Raw genomic sequence first — 18,437 nt, 5'->3', positions numbered from 1 at the left:
ATTACAGTATAAAAGCCTTCATAAAGGAAAAATATCCCATTACTGCAGCATGGTATATTCTCTTTAGTTACTTATTTATATAACTGTGTTATCTAATAAACAAGTTTAATGTCATACATGATATAAAAATATATTCATATCTGTAATGGAAGGCATCAATGGTAAGAAAAAAGTTCATCCCAACTGAACTACCACTTAGCAAATGTTGGATCTAAACATCATTAATAGATAGATGTCTTTAAAAAGCCGTCACTGGAGTTTGTTGCCTCAGTGATATCAACAGCTGGATGTTCTGATTTTGGATCACTGACTATATGAAATACAGTCAAATATGTTGATCTTTTATTTCAAAAGAGAGATGCTCCTCTGAGTTGGGAATTGAACTAAAAATCTAGTACCTCTTCCCACAAAGATTACTGGGAACAAACAAGCTAAGATGGGAAATGCTTAATTTTATCACGTCTTTCTAGAAAGTATCAGCCTAAATATACACAGGGAAACAAGAAGAAGACGACTTTAAGAAACAACATACTGAGTTAGACAAGAATCTCACCTGCACTGGTAACCTGTAACTGCTGTTTAGGGAAAGTGCCTAAGCAACAGCTTATAACTGCCATGTCAGCTCTTACCATCAATGGTTTAGTAAACTCTCAGTTAACAAATCTTTTTTTTCCCTCCTATGTTTGTTTAAACCGCTTCTGAGACCACTTACAGCAGGTTCTACAACATCTTGAGCCCAAGTACTATAATTTAATTTTCTTTTGTTTGGAAAGTTGAGGCTGGGACACAAATTAAGCAAAATAATAGCAATAATTTATCATGTATTTTCATGATTTTAAAGATTTTATCATATCTCCTCTCATGTCATCTAGTGTACTGGGTTTCTCTTTCTACAAAAGCAACTTCCTACCTCTAATCATTTGTATTGTTCTCTGTCTTTTCTTGTTCTATTATACCTTTTCGGGATAACCGCAAAAATGGGAAGCCCAGAACTTTTAAAGACGATCATTATGACATCTTACGTTTTGGGTTTTTTTGGTCTGTTCTTAATAATTCCTAATATTCTATTGGCCTCTTTTACTATGCTCTGGTCTGAGCTCACTGCTTAAGAGAACTAGTCACAGTGATTCCAAGATCTCTTTCTTAAATGGCAATACCTAATTTAGAACTTACCACTGCTTAATGTTATTTTTCCCATACATATTACTATGTAACGTATATGTTGTGAAAGGATTACCCAATGCTACATGACTAGCTGATTAGATGACAGATGAAATACAGTATCAATACATTCAATCAGCTTTAGATTTAAATAACTTAAATGATTTTGTCTCATTTACAAACCTTGTCAGTCACTATACCTTTTTCTACCAGATTTATGAATACGTTGAACACAATAAGTACGAGATTGTATTGAAAATATTACCTGTTATGGGAACATCTTAGTTGGGACTTGCCTCAAAAGTAGATATTGCTCTCTCAGTCAAACATATCTTTCTTCTTTTCTTTTCAGCAAGAAACCACAGCAGAAAAATACCTGTCTTGATCCAGATAAGCCCATAATGCCACTGGTCAGTGGATGTAATGGTGGTGGTCATTAGAGACTTGAATATTAGAGATTAGATGTAACAGAAGCTGGTACATTCTAGGAGGAAAGGGCTCAGAAAACAGGAAAAAAAATCAGAAGTTGGAATGGCAAAAAGGTAACGGGGGGGGGGGGGGGGAGGAAAAGAACCAAAAATAAACTTGGGAATAAGAAGAGGAGACAACAGAAGAGCAACTAGAAGCAAAGCCTTCCTTTGCCTTTTGGTCTTTCTCACAAGACTTGGTGAGTCACCAAAATGGAGCATTCCTGCATCGAGCACAGGAGAGGCTTACCTACAGGGGATATTGGGAGTTGAGGAATAAACAACATGAATACACTAAAGGTCACAGCATTTCTCATCAAAGTGTACTTTGAATTGTATAAAGGATTAAGCATTTAAGCAATATTCTTCCCCCTGTTTTATTTACTTTTAAACTTTTTAAAACAATTTCTTCATGTATTTCAGAAGGGGATTTTGAGAGAAATTTAGATAAGTTGTTTTATCAGGTTACCTCTCTTGAACATTTCAGGAAAAGTGGAAGAATGATAAATTGATCTTTCTTTACAAATATCGTTCTGCTTACTTCCTGAAATGTTATATAAACATCTATATAAATCATATAATTATATTTTAAAATTATTCTTTCTGAATCTTCTTGATACCCAAACAAGAATTTATAGTTGGTAATTTCTTGGAGATTTAAATGAGTATGTTTTTCAACTGCTGCTCACAGGACCCTGTTAATTTAAAAAGAAAATGAAATTTATTTAAAATTAAATTCAATTCACTTACATTTTAAAATAATTTCAGAGTGTATAACACCTAATCTTATAATTCTTGGTAAATTATGTTATCAGCTTATTTCTCTCATTTTTTACAGCTTTTATCAATATTTTGTGATAGTTAATTGAAAAGAAAGAGAACAAATCATTAAAAATGAAAACAGTTGTACGTCCGTATTGTGAGAATTAGGAGGAAAGTACTTGATAAACAGCTTATGTTTTTTCAATTAAATTAAAAGATCAAAATAAAAACAAAATATATAATTTGTTCAAGGCTATTTTTAAAAAAGAAAAATAACAAAACAAAACAAAAATATTTTCATATAGCTTCAACTCACTTATATTAGAAAAGTTATTTATTGAAGTTTCAAGCCTAGCATAACAGAGGGTAGTCAGAAATCAGAGGGTTTAATTATAAAATAAAAAAAGGATTCATTTTCCAACAGTATAATGCAAGTGCTGTATTAGGACTGATAGGAAAATATGGTGTTGTGCAAAACAACATCCAGCTAAACCACACAATAAAATTAGAAAAAAATCTTATGATTAAGTTCACTTTTCAAAATTTACTGATGAGCATAATGGAGACTCTAAATGGATAAGAATAATTTTTGCTTGTATTTTGTGCATTTCTATGATAAAGTTTTTATTTATCTATTTATGAATAATCTATGCTTTGTGGCAATACAGCTAAAGTACAGTCAAGTAAAATTCATACTCAGCGCTTATTCCAATCTTTTGACATTACCTGACTATATTTCACAAAGCTGGGGACTATGAAATTCATTCCAGTGCATAAATCATTCTATAAATGCAGTTTACATATTTTTTCTGATTCCTTTCTTGTCATGGAGCGACTGAATATCCTGTAATATCAAGAAAAATATGTTTTATCTCATAGTGGGAAATTATTTGTTCAACAACATTATACTCATTTCTACTTCAAGTATTTAAAAGTGTAGTGACTCACAGGATTACTTCATTTTAGCAGTCCTGTCTGATATGGAAATCTCAGTGGACAGACAAAGGATATAAGGTTAATCCACTTTCATCTACGAAAGACAGTGCTCCACACATCCTCAGTGATACTGTTGGAAACAAAAAGCACATGCTTTCAACAAGCTGTATTTGGATATTGCAATATACGCACCAAATCATTTGTCATTGAAATATCCTGCTTCAAAACCTGTGACTGCAGCTTGACAAGGGCCCCTTTGGGTAATAACAGCTACATTTATTTTCTATAGCTACATTTTAAAAAGTTAAATTATCCCCAATACTGAGTAAATCCCCAATGTTTCCAGTGCAATCTTTTTTTGGGGGGATGTGCACTAAATTGAAGGCTTAAAATATATTAAAAATGAAATTTTTATCAATAACTTCAAAACAATATATAGGAAGACCATTTATACAATGCTTTATCCATTTTAATTTTAATATTAATACAAAATAAATGGAAAAATGTTAATTCCAAAAAGCTTATTTTTTCCTTTTTTAATTTTTATTAAAAAAATTTTTTTTCAGCTATGTCCTTCTCATTTCTTAAAGATCAAATTCTTAGATTAGAAAAGTTATATTTTACCTGAGCTAACCCTTACCCTCATAATGATTTTTGGACTGTTTTGTAGTAGTTTGTGCAAGCCATCATAGAATACTATTGAAGCAATATGAGACAGCTGATCCAATATTGCTTTTTCATTACAAATGGTACAATATTTTCGTAATGCTAGAAGAATACTGCAACAGTATCTTCTTAGAACAGCTGTTATGTATACAATTGGTATAGTACAATAGGCACATGCAAGTATGCAAACATAAGACATAGCTTATATGTATGCCCAAACACAGTCAAACTAGTGAAGTTCTCCATCTATCCATCAACCTGTTAATGGATCAGTTCTCACACTCCAAAGCCCACTAAGCTGTGCATAGTTTATGTTCTTGAGAATAATTCTCTTCTCACATCTGTGCACACTATACCTCTACATATTACATCTCTTCCTAATTTGGTATCACACCTGACATTATTCTGCTCATTCTCCAATGACCACCACTGCAGACCTCTGCATGTCCTAGGGTGTTTCTTCTTTTTTCATCTTACTCTGTAGCTTATCTGTCCTTTAAGCAATCAAGATGATGTGTTGCTTTGCAGAAAGCCACCCATCCTTTTCCAGAACTCGCCCTTTGTGCCGGGATGCTGCAGACAATTCTTTTCAGCCTTCCTGACAGGGTTTCATCAATGTCTTCTTCCTCTTCTGTTCTATCTGAACAACGCCTATAAATCTCAAAATGTTTCCAGCCCTTTTGGTGGAGCATGATCCAGTAACGCTACCCTCAAGAAGCTTAAGTGCTTTAATGTGCTGGCATGCTTATAATCCCAACCCAAAAGTTCAAATCAGGGAAGAAACCTCTCATGGCTCTCGTCTTTGGATCAAAACCTAGTTGTTGATTGAATCTGAATAACTGCATTGGAATATAGCCAAATATGAGAAAGGAAATTAGTTGTTGATGCCTGATAAGCAACTTGTTTTAGCAATTAAAAAGTAGGAAATTTTTGGTTAATTATAACTAAAAGTGCAGTTAGTTATATTGGAAGAAAATATTAAGAGGTGCATATATATCCTCCATGCTATAAACAAAACTTAGCCCAATATACTAGAGCAGAAGGTATGTCCCCACCATCAGTAATAAAAGTAAGGAAAAAGATGTATTATGGAGTTACATTTTTCTATCAACTGTCTTGAAGAATTCAAGATTTGCCACAATTGTAAATAAACTACCGTAAATGACCTTTCCTGCGTTCTTCTCTAGGGTCCAAAATGTGCCTATAAAATTTTGAGCTATGAATGAATTTTTTAAGGTCCAGACTCATTTTGACACTCTCTCTCCCTCCATAAATTTAAGTTCTCAATAATTCGTAATATAGGCACACAACTAAAACGTGATGGCATGATGAATTTGCATATAGCTTTCAGATAGTTTCCTCCTGCAAATGTTCTGTCCCTTTTGTCCCATTTTAGGATTTGGTATTTTTGTGTTTGCATCCAACCACTCCACATTTACATACAGCCCAAACTGCATTAAGGCATTTCCGAAGTGTTTGTAAGAGCAGCAAGGACTGGAGTCTTTGCAAAGAAAGTTCTTTGTGATATGAAAGACTGTTAGAAGAATGCCTCCATTAAACATAGAAGGTCAGATGCAGCCAAAATGCAGAAGGACTTGTATATAAAGGTAGATTAAGCCCCAATTCTTCCTCATCTTATCATAGCATGAATTTTACAGATAACAGATTTCTTTTAATTTAGCCAACTGTGATTAGAAAAGGCTGGACCTGTAGGATTAGTGTATCCATTCCTCGTGTGTGTGGCAGAAAGATCTTAGCTTATGGTCATGCTCAGCTTCAATATAAAACATTCAAATATGTATGTTTTGAATGTTATATATTGGATACTTTTACTATGCGTATTTTGACACTGCCCTTCTGCAAATTTCCAGCTTCAAATGATGAAAAAAAAATCTAGAATTTACTTTAATTTCAGCTCTTGTATTTAACTGATGTTCCCAAAACATATCAACATATGACTGATGCACTGGAACAAGGCACCACAATAGCAGGTTTTCTTATGGAAACACTCATTGCCAGAGAATATCAATGTCTTGCTAACTGCAGGAATACTGTAAATAGAGTCTGCCTGGAACAACTGTTATGTATAAAATTAGCATAGTTTAAAATCCACATCCAGATACAGAAATATAAGTCTATTTATGTGTTTTGTTTTAATTCTTGGGGAACATGTAAGAAACAACGGACACTTGATAGCCTGGCCACATTTTACTCATCTGTTGGCTTTACAAAACAGGTGTTTGATGTGCAGGAGAAATCAGAACCTTCAGCACTTAGGACAGGCAGGAGCGTATGCAGGTCTCCTTACTGTCATTCGTAACTGCAGTACTAGTAAAAATATATGCTGGTTGTCTATAAAGAAAGGTTGAAGTACAAACGAATCCTGTGGTCCTTTCTTGATTTTTCCTTGCTTATTCTTGGATGTTCTCATTCCTGACAGACTTATAGACAGAGACTGTCCTTCAGAGTAAAGGATTTTTCAAAACTATCTGATTACTTTTTTTCCTTTTAAAAGGGTTTATGGTTTTCTTCTCTTTGAATAGAGCATAAGGGTTTACTTTGTATACCAGAGATCTTAGAATTTCTGCAGAGTGATAGCAGCATCTGCCACAAGAAAATCGGGAAACAAGAAAACTTCTTCTCTAACATCATAGCTAAAATGGATCTTCTGAATGTATTATGATTCCCAGCTAAAGCTCTAAGAAGCCGAGGAGAGAATGAAAATAAGTATTACCTCCATGTTTAAGTATCATCTGTACATTGCCCAGGCATTTCAATTCTCCTTGCATAAACAAATGCTTGGATATTAGGAACATGCCCGGCTAGATTAAAATAATTAAGTCACACAATGCATGAACATAGGCAATTCTTTTTTCCCATAGATAGTGGAGTAATAGTCATGGAATTTCCCCCTTACTCATGAGGCATGCTTGTCCTTTCAGAAAATATAGCAGAAGTCATAAGAAATTTATAATTTACATTCTTGATAAAATATCAGTCTAGACCTATGCTGGATTGTAATACTAGTGAAGACAAAATGGATGAATATACAAAAAAATGCACATACACTGTTATACTTACTTAGGTATACTTTTTCATTAATCATTGATTTAGGACTTCCTGAGCTGGGATTGCATCCATATTCTTCTGTTTTGTAGCAAGCAATATTTCTATCTTCTATGGATTTGTGTAATCATATTTGTACATAAAGTCTCCAAAGCAGCCTATGGAAATGAGTTTCTAAAGTGGAAATAAACAAAAAGCACTTTCTTTTTTCTTTTTTTAAACTATAGAATTTTACTGAGTAATCTCTATTTCTTTCATTATGAAATTAAATTCTTTGTTCACCTTCTCCATAATATTCAGTGTATAGATTTTTATCGTGTCCCCCATTATTTCTCTTTTTCAAACAGAAGAATCCTAGTCTGCTCTGTCTTCTTCCCTTCCATCCTTTTCCATATATTTCCTAGTTCTACTGTACCTTTTAAAGAAAACACCTATGATTTTACTGTATAGGGGATCTTGTCAAGGTATTATAGGAATTCTTAATGTTTCAAACCTCCTCCACCTGTCTCTACTCTCAACAACAACAACAAAATTAGAAAAACAACCTCCACCTGTTTCTTTTTCCAGTTGCTCTATTTTTTTTTTTTTTTTTTTTTTTTTAACACTAGCTTAGAGGTCTGTAATATTGCAGTTACAGAGAAGCACTAATTTTGAAGCTGCACAGTATATTTCTTTCTTGCAAAAATAAATTTCTGGAGTTATTTCTGTCTTTCAAGAAGCATCTCCTTCAGTCTACACGTTTGGTTTGAAAGGCAAGGGTAACTTCTGTTGGAGTTTGACCTAGTGAAATGAACCAGGTAATAAGCAAGTAAAATGGCAAGTCTCCCTCTCTGAAAAATAAATATGGGATTCCAAGGTGTTTGTGTTTATGGTAAAGTGAGCTATTATGGAAATTTTTATAAACTTCACTCAAAATAATGGGTGTTTTCAACCCATGACAAATCTAGGTAGATTTTTTTCATTTTACAGATTTTTCACTGAATTCGGAATTGTTTACAAAGAACAAAATGATTCTATTTCAAAATTATATTTTACACTTATTTTTTCTTAAGTAGTGTCTCTCTTTGGGGAATTGCCCAAAAATATAATTCTAGATTAAATTAAACATTACATTTCACTCCATGTAACAGAGTAACTCTAAGGTTATTTTTTGTTATTCTTCAATAATATATTTAAAAGAAAAAGAAGAATAGCATGGGTCTACAGGCTGGCTTTCTGGGTGGCAAAGTGTTTATCATTCATTTTACAGTGGGGACCACAAAGATTTTTCAAGAAATAAGCTAATAGCAGGGAAACGCACTGAACACAACAGGTAGTGAGGGCAGACAATAAATCACTAAGTTTACTTTTAAAATTAGTTAAGTTGGCGCAGAAACCATTATAAATATGCTTCTACTCTTCTAGACAGTTCACAATATATCAGTTCAGAATAGCTTAACTATTGCTCACACAGCAAACAGGAGGTAAGGAAATGATGCCTTTTTATTATTTATATATATGGGACTATGAAAACATGTAAAATAGCACATCTTTTTATTATTACTGATTTCTATTATAGTAGCATTACAAAGCACAAGAGATCTAAGGGAAGATACACTCCTATCACCAGGAGCTCACCATTAAGTACACAGCACTGCCTCACATTTCATTTCCTAAGCTAACTCAAAACATTCCATATTCCATGTTGTAACAGTTTATTATTTTATACCCAGCAGGAATTCTCTTGGCTTTTCATGAAACAAAATCATAAACCATGGAAACAGTGATGCAATCCTCCAAGCAGTCTGGCCATGCCATTTCTTTCTTTGCTCACTCACAGTTTCATTGTTTAATCCTCAGCAAAAGTATTCAACCTTTGCCCATCTATGGAATGCAATAGCAATTCAGCCTTTAATATCCCACACTTAATTTGATCTTAAACTGGAGTCTTCTGTAAGGAATGCAATGCACAAGCAGCTCTCTCCCCTCAAAAACTTCAAAGACAGACTCACGAGTAGTGAGCCAACAGTGAATATAAATCCACATAGCAACCAAGCAAGACTACGCTGGCCTACCACAGCATGCTCCAGCGTCCCAACCTATGTCAGCCGTTCTATCAGGATCCACTATACACAGCCAGAGATCATGCCTGCTCATACCTATTCCTTTTCCTCTCTCCCCAAAAACCATGAGAGGTTGCCCAACAAGCTAAGCCATTTTTGAATAGGCTGCAGACAGATAACATGCATGAAAGTACACATAGTCATGTAGAGAGTAGCTTAGCAGAAGCAGTTTTTATTTTTAATTGTGAAGCATTCCCAAGATGGTACAGCAGAGACTGCTTTCCTATCAAAACTCTCTTTTTATGTCTTTTCTGCACAAAGCCCACTTCTCTCCTCTTCTGTCTCCCAGTCCTTAAATCGTGATGCCACCAATCTCCAGAGGGGGAACTGCCCAAAACTAACCTGAGATAATCTGGCTAGATCTGTAATAGCACTCACTCCTGAGGGTTAGATAGTACATGATATATAGGGAAGATCCCCGCTCCAATCCTCTGCACAGGGGAGCCTCCATACCAGTTTGAACCTACATCCCTGCAAAATCCATTTCCTGAGAAGGACTGGGCAGCTAGGCTACCACTCTTTTGTGTCAGGGAAAGGGAAGTTCTTCAACATCAGGACTGGGAACTCAAACTGAGCTGGTCCCTCAAGAAAAGTCTACCACGAATATAACCATCTCCTGCTACTTCCATGATGTTCCAGGTCCTGCTTCCTCTTTAACATCCATAGGTTTTCTTGCCTTCCTCCTTTTTTAATGACAGCTCCCTTTACAAAATAATGGCCACTACCTTTTAAAGTGAAAACAAGGATTCTTTGGAGGGAAAAGTCTAGTCCTCTCCAGCTCATGAATAAAGCGCCAAAAGAAATCAATCACACAGTCTCTAGACAAAGAATATTGTGTCCCTAAAGCTAGAGGCTTTTTTTTTGGAATCTCAAAAAACTTTTACCATAAATTTACAACAGTACTTTAGCAGTGGAAAGCTAAGTAGGAACACAGTAAAGCAATATCTCCGCTGAAATTTTGCTTTAAATAGATGGCATCAACATTTGCAATGAGCATATAAAAGGGATTCTCTGGATGTATTCTGTTTCTACCAACTGTGACACTGGAGGAATCACTTTTAGAGTAAAAACTCTAAAAACTTGAGAGAAAATTGGTAGACCTGGGACCCTTTAATAGATTACTTTAGATAGCTAGGTTTAATGTAAAATAACTTATCTGTAATGGATGGTTCTATATGGGGCTACACACACACACTCAGCCACCTACCCACCCACAGAAGATCTTCATCTCAATGAAGAAGAGCTAGGCCAATTTAACAGGCTTCCATGTCTTATATCTCACAAAGGGCAATCGCTCTGCATCAGTGTCAGAGCAATTGCAACACATCACTGGTGTTTCTGCTAAATTTATTTTGTAAATAAGCAATAACTGTATCTCCAGTTTGGTCCAACTGGCCTATTTCATAAACAGCAATGTTACATTTAGATATAAAAGGAAAAGAAGAAGTTTTTGTTTTTTTTTTTTTTTCAATAGGTAGGTTAGCAGTCTTTAAAGAACTTGCTATAGCTTTAGTTATGAACTTTCCTTTAACGGCGCCTGACATTTAAAGGTTCTTAAAGCTTTTTCTCTCTTCCTTTTCCTGATGCATTCCTGTCTGTGAACATTATGACTTCTTGTACAGCAACAGAAGCAAGACTGCTTTTTCTTTTACTGTGGTCACAATTAATTTTTTTCAGCTGAACTGTAAGGAAGGGAAATGATTAAAGAAATTGTGATGTTTTTAATTATCTAATATATGCATACAACTGAATTTTCCATACAAGATGAAATCAAGAGGATAAGAATTATGTTAATAAATGGTTCAAGAGGAAAATTGAATTATTACTGTGAAACACTGTGATAGTCTGAATAATGAAAAGAGAAGCTATCTGGTGCAAAACTTGAATCTTTGACTAGCTGCTCTGCTGAAGACTAGAGGTTTTCCAGGCTGAAGAGGAACAGCATCAAGCCTACTGGAAGTTAATGTACAAAATAGAGCTGGCCACTGTCCTTCCTTTTCCAAGGTCAGACTAGTTATTAGAAGAATATTGAGTTTCTCCCAGTGCTTTGGACTCAGGCTCAAAGATTGTTGCCTTGCAAAGTGATGCTGAAATGTCATGCTATTATAACGCCTTTAATGAAAGTATCAAATGCATCGCTGGCAGAAGAATCAAGCAAATTTGAAAAAACCCCAAAACTCTCCCCTTGTCAAAATGCCATTTATTCATTATAGGTTCCACTGCTATTTGCACTGCTGCTATGCCCAGTAAGCCCACCTAAGTTTGTTTTCTAGTAAAGGGGATTGCAGTATGAATAGTTCTGAGTTATAAAAGAATTGAGTAGAAGGAAGACTAAGTTAGGAGGGAATGGGAATTGTAGAGCAGCATATGCTACTTTGTCTCACACACTACACCTGCAAAAAGCTTTATTCAGACAACTATAAAAATGTAGAGTAGTCTTTTCTTTTACGTCATTTTAGTACTGATGCATTTTATTTGGACTCAAGTTGAAAATATTTCACTGATCATCTATAGTAAAGGAGAAGCAGTAAATGAAACTAAATTGAGACAAAAATCTCTTGTAGAGGACATATTACATTTCATTTTTATTGCCTTGAGCCATTGCAAAATAATTTGATATTCTAGCAATATAACTTTTTGCCTTTCTGAGAACTTTTTTAACAATTATGCTTTATTTTTATTTACATTACAAATATTAACATTTGAAGCTCAGTTTGATGATCTGTGCATCAAATGCAATTTGCCCTCTGTTCTTTCTCCTCTTCTTATTTTTGTGTAAACTTTGGGGAAAAGTGTCTTTGAAGCACAATCTGACTGATTTGTTAACGATTGACGTGCACGTCTGCAACTGTGGCTTTGAACATGAGATATTGGCATGACAGAGCCTGCAAATAAAAGTAATTAGAATAACTACATAGTTTTTGATTTGTTTAAATGCAGCTCTTCACTATAGTAGAAACATACACCAATTTTATATTAATATGCTACCTGTATATCAGTAAGGAAACCATTGTTAACATTAAATTTATTTGATTTCCTGAAGTGTGAAATCTATAAAATATCAGAAAATGAGAAAATACACTAGAAAAGCAGAAGCAAACTCCCTTATTTGGTTGTCTAGAAAGTATAACTTCATTAATGTTCCTATTCTGTAGATTTAATATCTTTTATCCAATTGTCTGATGAAAGTTCAAAATAACGCATTAAATTTACTTAGAACTTTTTATTCCTAAAGAATCTAATGTGCTTAATGCAGTGTAAATATATGCATTTTGATATATGTGCATGTGACAACAAAGCAATTATGAAACTAAACTTCATAACTTCTGATGGATTCCTGACTTACTCAGATTGCAAGCTGGACAATAAATAGTGTGTTGAGCAGAGGAAATTTTTCACTGAAGCTCATATTTTATGTACCACTGCAAAAATTTAAACTCACCCATTTCCGAGAAATAAACAAAATGAACAAGATACCCACCTGATTGACTTGCACTGCTACATCTGAAGTTGTGTTTCATCTCACTGATGATGAGAAGGGTATTTTTTACTCCCCAGAAAAAACTGTAAATGGTCAAGAGCCATAAAGAGTAAGCATCTAATTTTACAGAGATTGAGAAAATACTCCTTCACAATGTTCGACTTTAGTGGCTGTCATTCCATTGAACATTGGATAAGAAATGACTCTCTTATATTTCATCCTCTATGTTCAGGATAATTTGATTAACTTCCTGGGTTAAGGCATATGCTGCTCATGATAGACTCTCGTTTGCATTAGGTCTGTAAGAAAAGCATCTGTGTATATTTACATGAGAACAGATTTTATACAAAGAAATGCTTCTGCACATATATTTGCGCATGGATTTATGTTTTACGTGCATTTTTTACATATGTGCAAAACAAAGTTGTTTCTCCAAGATCTAATCTCTTCTCTATAAAGCAAAGCTCTTTACGGTATTCAATTCCTACTCATTTACTTTGCTGACCAGCTACAATATGTAAATCAGAACATTATTCTCTGTGACCATCTGATGAAACCATATAACCCTCTAAACAACAGAAGGGGTGGCATAACAATGCACAAAAAGGCTAGGGAGATTAATTTTGAAAGAACTAACTAAATAAGAATTAACTATTTTTGTTCTATGATAACTTGTGAATCGTATCTCTGTAAATGTACAATTGCCATACCAAAAATACGTATATGTGCTCCATAACACTCTACTGTTCCCATTTTACAATCTATCATTTCACTTCCATCAAAACTGCAGATCTGCTAACTTCCCCATGGCACACAGGATGCCTTACAGAATTAGTGTTGTCATAGCTCAGTGCATCACTGCATGCTTACAGAAGGACAAACTAAACTTGTGGTGGAGACATATGTTTATTCTTATATGATCCTTAGTTATAATAATTTGTTTATGCTTATAAATGCTACCTATATTTTTCTTTATGCTTTTACAAGCTCTATTTCATTTCATTTAAGTAAAGAAGTCACTGCTAAAATTATCAACTCCATGATTACTTTATATAACATTAATAAAATTAAATTGCTTCAGGAATTTTTGCACGAATCCCAGTTTTATGCAGTAATTACTTAGCTCAAATTAATAGATTAATCTAAATGTTTTGTTGCATTATTCTGTAGAATTTGAATAGCATTTCAAATTGTGAAGTCAGATCAGTAATAAATTTATCTTTCCTGTAAGTATATTTCAGAATTTGAGATATTCAAATAAATTATTTATTTTAGAACATGTACTTGGAACTGAATAAAAACTATTCCCATCTGATGGCTGTTGGATTCTGGTTTTGGAAAAAAAAAGAGTCTTTGAATAATTAATTCATTACCGTAGATTTGCTACCACAGCAGTAGAGTCAGGTCAGCGTAACTCATGGACAGCTCTTCAACATGTAAGAGCTAGAGCTTCAGGTTCTGACGAATCCTTCATTTCTGTGAACTAAAATGTCCCACCGTAGGTCAATGGCTTTAGCAGTACAGAAAGAGTAAAGGATATTTAGCCTTTGTTATAATGCCATGTTATCTGTTGGCTAGATGAACCACCTAAACTTGTAAGCAATTATAACAATGCAGCGAGGCCTCATCGGATTTATATTGGAAAATAAACCAACAATTGGACATTTTGAATCTCAGTCGAGCACAAATATAGCCAATATTATATTGATTGAATCTGGAGTCTTATAATATCAAGATGTTGGCTCAGGTGATCAGATTTTTTCATAAAGAAGACAGGCATTTTTGCAAAGCATCTCAGCATAGGTAGACTGAGGAGAAAAAAAACAGTATGGATGAAATGTTCTCCACATCAGCAAAGAAATACGTTTAGGGGCAGGGATAGTGGCCTATTAAAAGAAAAATATTGTTAATGAATTAATGTTTGATTTTTTATCTTTCATTAAGCTATTTCATTATCTTTAGTGCATATTCATAAAACCATAAATTTCTGCATTTATGAAATCTAATAATTAAAGGAGAAAATGTTTTTACTCATCTTTCCTTCTCTCTCGCCATCTCCACTTTCCTATTTTACAAGGCTCTAAGCAGTCACACAAGGTGGTCCTAGAGAAAGCGTAAACATTTCATCCTGTACCATTTCCAAACTAAAGATCCAGTAATGAGCAGAGCAAATAATGCAGCTGGCTTATTTTTAGAGAATAGTGTTGGAAGCTTGTACTTCTGCTAGTGATGCAGCCTCTGTAGATAAAAAGATAAGTCAATTTCCAAGGCTGTCAACACTTGTTCCTGAGTGTCAAATTCATTTTTAAAGTACTGTTAAATTATAAAATACCCACATATATAATATGCTTTATGTGTTTTGGATGATTATTATAACTATTTCACATAGACTGGAATGAATAAATGTAACTATAAGAAATTGATAGGGGGTGAAGTCCCAGGAGAAGGCTTTGTTGTTTCTGAGTAATTAAGTAGTTTATCTAGTATTATTACCTGCAACATAAGGACACAGAGTCAATATCAATGTCAGCCTATGAAGCTAACTTTGTGATTCTTATTTGTTCCTTCGTAATAAAGGAATAATTGTTCAACGTGAGTGGAACAAAAAAGGGTGACAAAGAGCTATATTTTTTAAAATAAGTATAGTGCATAAATATGGAGGACAAGAAAGGAGAGCTGGAATTCACCTGCTCAGCTGAGGTTCTGGAGGTGTGTCCCCCTTGCACTCAACGAAAATAATCGGGAGCTATTTCCTAATGCATATAGCAAGAAGAAGCACTCCAGCTAAATTCGGTCAGAGTTTTAAGCAAGCATCAGGGCGTTGAGCGCATCCCTCTTCTCCAGACAGTTTGGCAGCTGGTGCTCAGGGCCAGCTCAGAGACGGTGCAGCTGGTGGCCCTGGGGACAAGGGCTGTGGGAGGCTGTGGCCGGGACGAGCCCCTTCCCTGGGGCTGCCTGAAGTCAAGGCTCTCACCTGAACCCGGCCACCAACCCCGCTGGTCCAGCCCCTGAAGCAAACCTGGGGACGAGTAGTATGTAAAGAAAGGAGGAATGCTTTGTCAAAGAAAAGGTTTTCAATAAGGTATTACAGAAAAGCTAACAAGTAAATAGCACATCCATTTAATCAAAGCCTGGAAGCAATTCAGAGCAGAACCTTGAGGACTGAACTCACAATTCAGAGCTGCAAGGCTACATAGGTATCTATCTGTGTTATTACTTCCATGCCTCACTTTCCCCTCTTAGGTAGTACTCATCACTCTAGTATTCATTATGATCGACTTGGAATTAGATAAACTAGTATCTAGACTTTCTGGTAGAGGAAAGAGAACAAAGAGCACTCGTATGATTTTCTATGTTCTCGGGATAAGGCAAAGGAGAGAAAGCATGGAATATCCAAAAATATTCTCACAAAAAAAGGACAAATAAATATTTCCACAGTTCTGCTATACATAAAAAACAATGTTACATTGAATTTAGGCAATAATTTTCACTTCCCAAAACAAGTTCCCAAAGTATTTAGCAAGTGTGAAGTACCTGAAGGAATCAGCGCAGCCATCCTAGAAAGGACACTTACTGTTTGGGACACAAGTAGCCATGGTACTAAAAAGTAGCATTTGACAAAGGCGTATGCAATTACAGTGCCATAATCTGAGATGGAGCTGGATGGAACAATGCAATTAACATTTTTGTAACCCAGAAAAGAAACAAGTAAACCTTACTGAGCATTTACTAGACAAAAAGCTTTCATAATTTCAGATTTAAGTCCCATACAGCAGCACAATCTCAGCCAGGGGTCTTCTGAAGCAATATTTTTTTATCTCCTTAAGATTCAGAGCTTTTTTGATACAGGTGTTTACCTACTGCTTTGGAATTTTTCAGTCATCCCAGCTCCAGTTTCTTCAATGCAGTTTGAAGCAACTTCGGTATTTCTTCTTATTCTCCTGCCTACAAACATGCAAATCCTTTGTCCCTTATTTTGTGCTAAGATATGAGCATTGATACACTAGTGAATACAGATACAAACAATTCATCCAAGCTTCTAGCAATATTTAAAATTTGGATGTCTCTTGAATTTTTTCCTTTCCTATTCCTGAATCTGTTTTGGCACATATCTATAAAAATATAGGCAGTCAGGACTTCTTTAAATTGAAAATTTAAGAATAACTGGATTAAGATGCCGCTTAATCCAATAGAGGTTTTTGTAAAGAGAAAAATCTTCCCTTTTTACCGGAAGTTTCCTCTACAGCAACTAAATGTTACTAATCCAGAAGAACCTGATATTTACTACTCAGTACTAATTTCTGACCTTTCCATATATCTCTTCTATGTGAAATAATTCATCAATATCATAGTTACTTTTAGGATTTCATTTCTACCAGTAAACTCAATAACATATTTTGCCATTGGCTTCAATGGCTTAACATTATAGGGTTTTTTACCACTTACATTTTTTGCTATGAGATTTACATGATGGGCATTTTCCTGGAGCAGGAAGCAGAAACAAATGCCTACTGCAAATATTGGAAGAAGACACTGCTTACCTACAATCTGGATGTTTGGAAGTCCATTGGACGGATGCTCAGGGAATAAGGTGTAAACATAATGCCAAAAAAAAAAAAAAGTAATGATTTCTAATTGCATTAACGTTAAGACAGATGTAGAGGTGCCAGAGTATGATAGACAGAGTGGCTGGGATAATTTGTCCAAAGCAATAGAGAGAAGACTCAGAATTAACAGTTTGTTCTTAAAAAAAAAATTTTGAATTATTGAACATTTTCACGGTCATAATGAAAGTGATTTCTAAAACTTCTAAGCTTCTGTTATATAACAACTGAGAAGGTTAAAATCACGTAGCATGATTCATGTAATTGCTAATATTAAAGCTGAGCTATTTAAGAACAGAAACGCCACGTGAGGGAGAAAAGAAAAATAACCATACATTATGCATTGTTCTCCCACACACATACATACACATTTCCTTTGCTTCAATTCCTATTCAGATACTATTTGTAAAAGCAACGGATGCTAGAGTTTGTATTTTTTACTGAAAAAATATCATTTTGTGATTCATTTACCTGTCCGATATCCGGGCCACACCTTGGCCATGACGGGTAATTTTAATGAAAGATGAGATAGGGATTTCTCACTGATTCAGGTTTCACTAGTGCGAAGGTCAGTTCCTCAGGGTAGCAGTGCAGGGACATTAATCATCCTTCATATTGAATAGTGGCCTTATTCTCGTATAAGAGCCTGCAGTTCTGTAGACTCTACAGCTTGAAGGCTAGCAGAAAGTTAAAAGACAGAAAACAGCTGGCTTAATCCCAATGCTTCATGTATTAATATATTTCCCAAATGGCAGCAAGATAAAAAACAAAGAGAAAAAGTCCACACAATGGGTATTCTTATCATCAAAATTCAAGTGATATAAAAATGCCAGCTTTTCTGTATGAAAGAGAGAAATTAGAGCTGAACAATTCCTCATTAATTAATAATACCGTTGCTATAGTCACAAGGATCTAAGGACCATAAAAGAGGAAAGATTTGTAAGGAGCAGTAACATTTTTATTAATTTTGTCATTTGAATGCCGAAATAGTCATTCAAATGGTTTCCCAAAATTTTGTTCATAGGAGGAGAGTCTACTTTCCAAATCCTTTCCTAAGCTATTCTCAGGAACATTTATATACATAGTGACATTTAAGCCTCAGGGGCTAATATATTTTTAAGTGAAGTCCAACATATGTGTATAATCAGGAAGACAAAGGTCTCTCTGTGAGAAGAAGGTGCATCACTGTTTT

The sequence above is a fragment of the Struthio camelus genome, chromosome 5 (assembly GCF_040807025.1).
Source record: "Struthio camelus isolate bStrCam1 chromosome 5, bStrCam1.hap1, whole genome shotgun sequence".
Lineage (NCBI taxonomy): Eukaryota > Metazoa > Chordata > Aves > Struthioniformes > Struthionidae > Struthio > Struthio camelus.
This window is presented reverse-complemented; position numbering follows the sequence as displayed.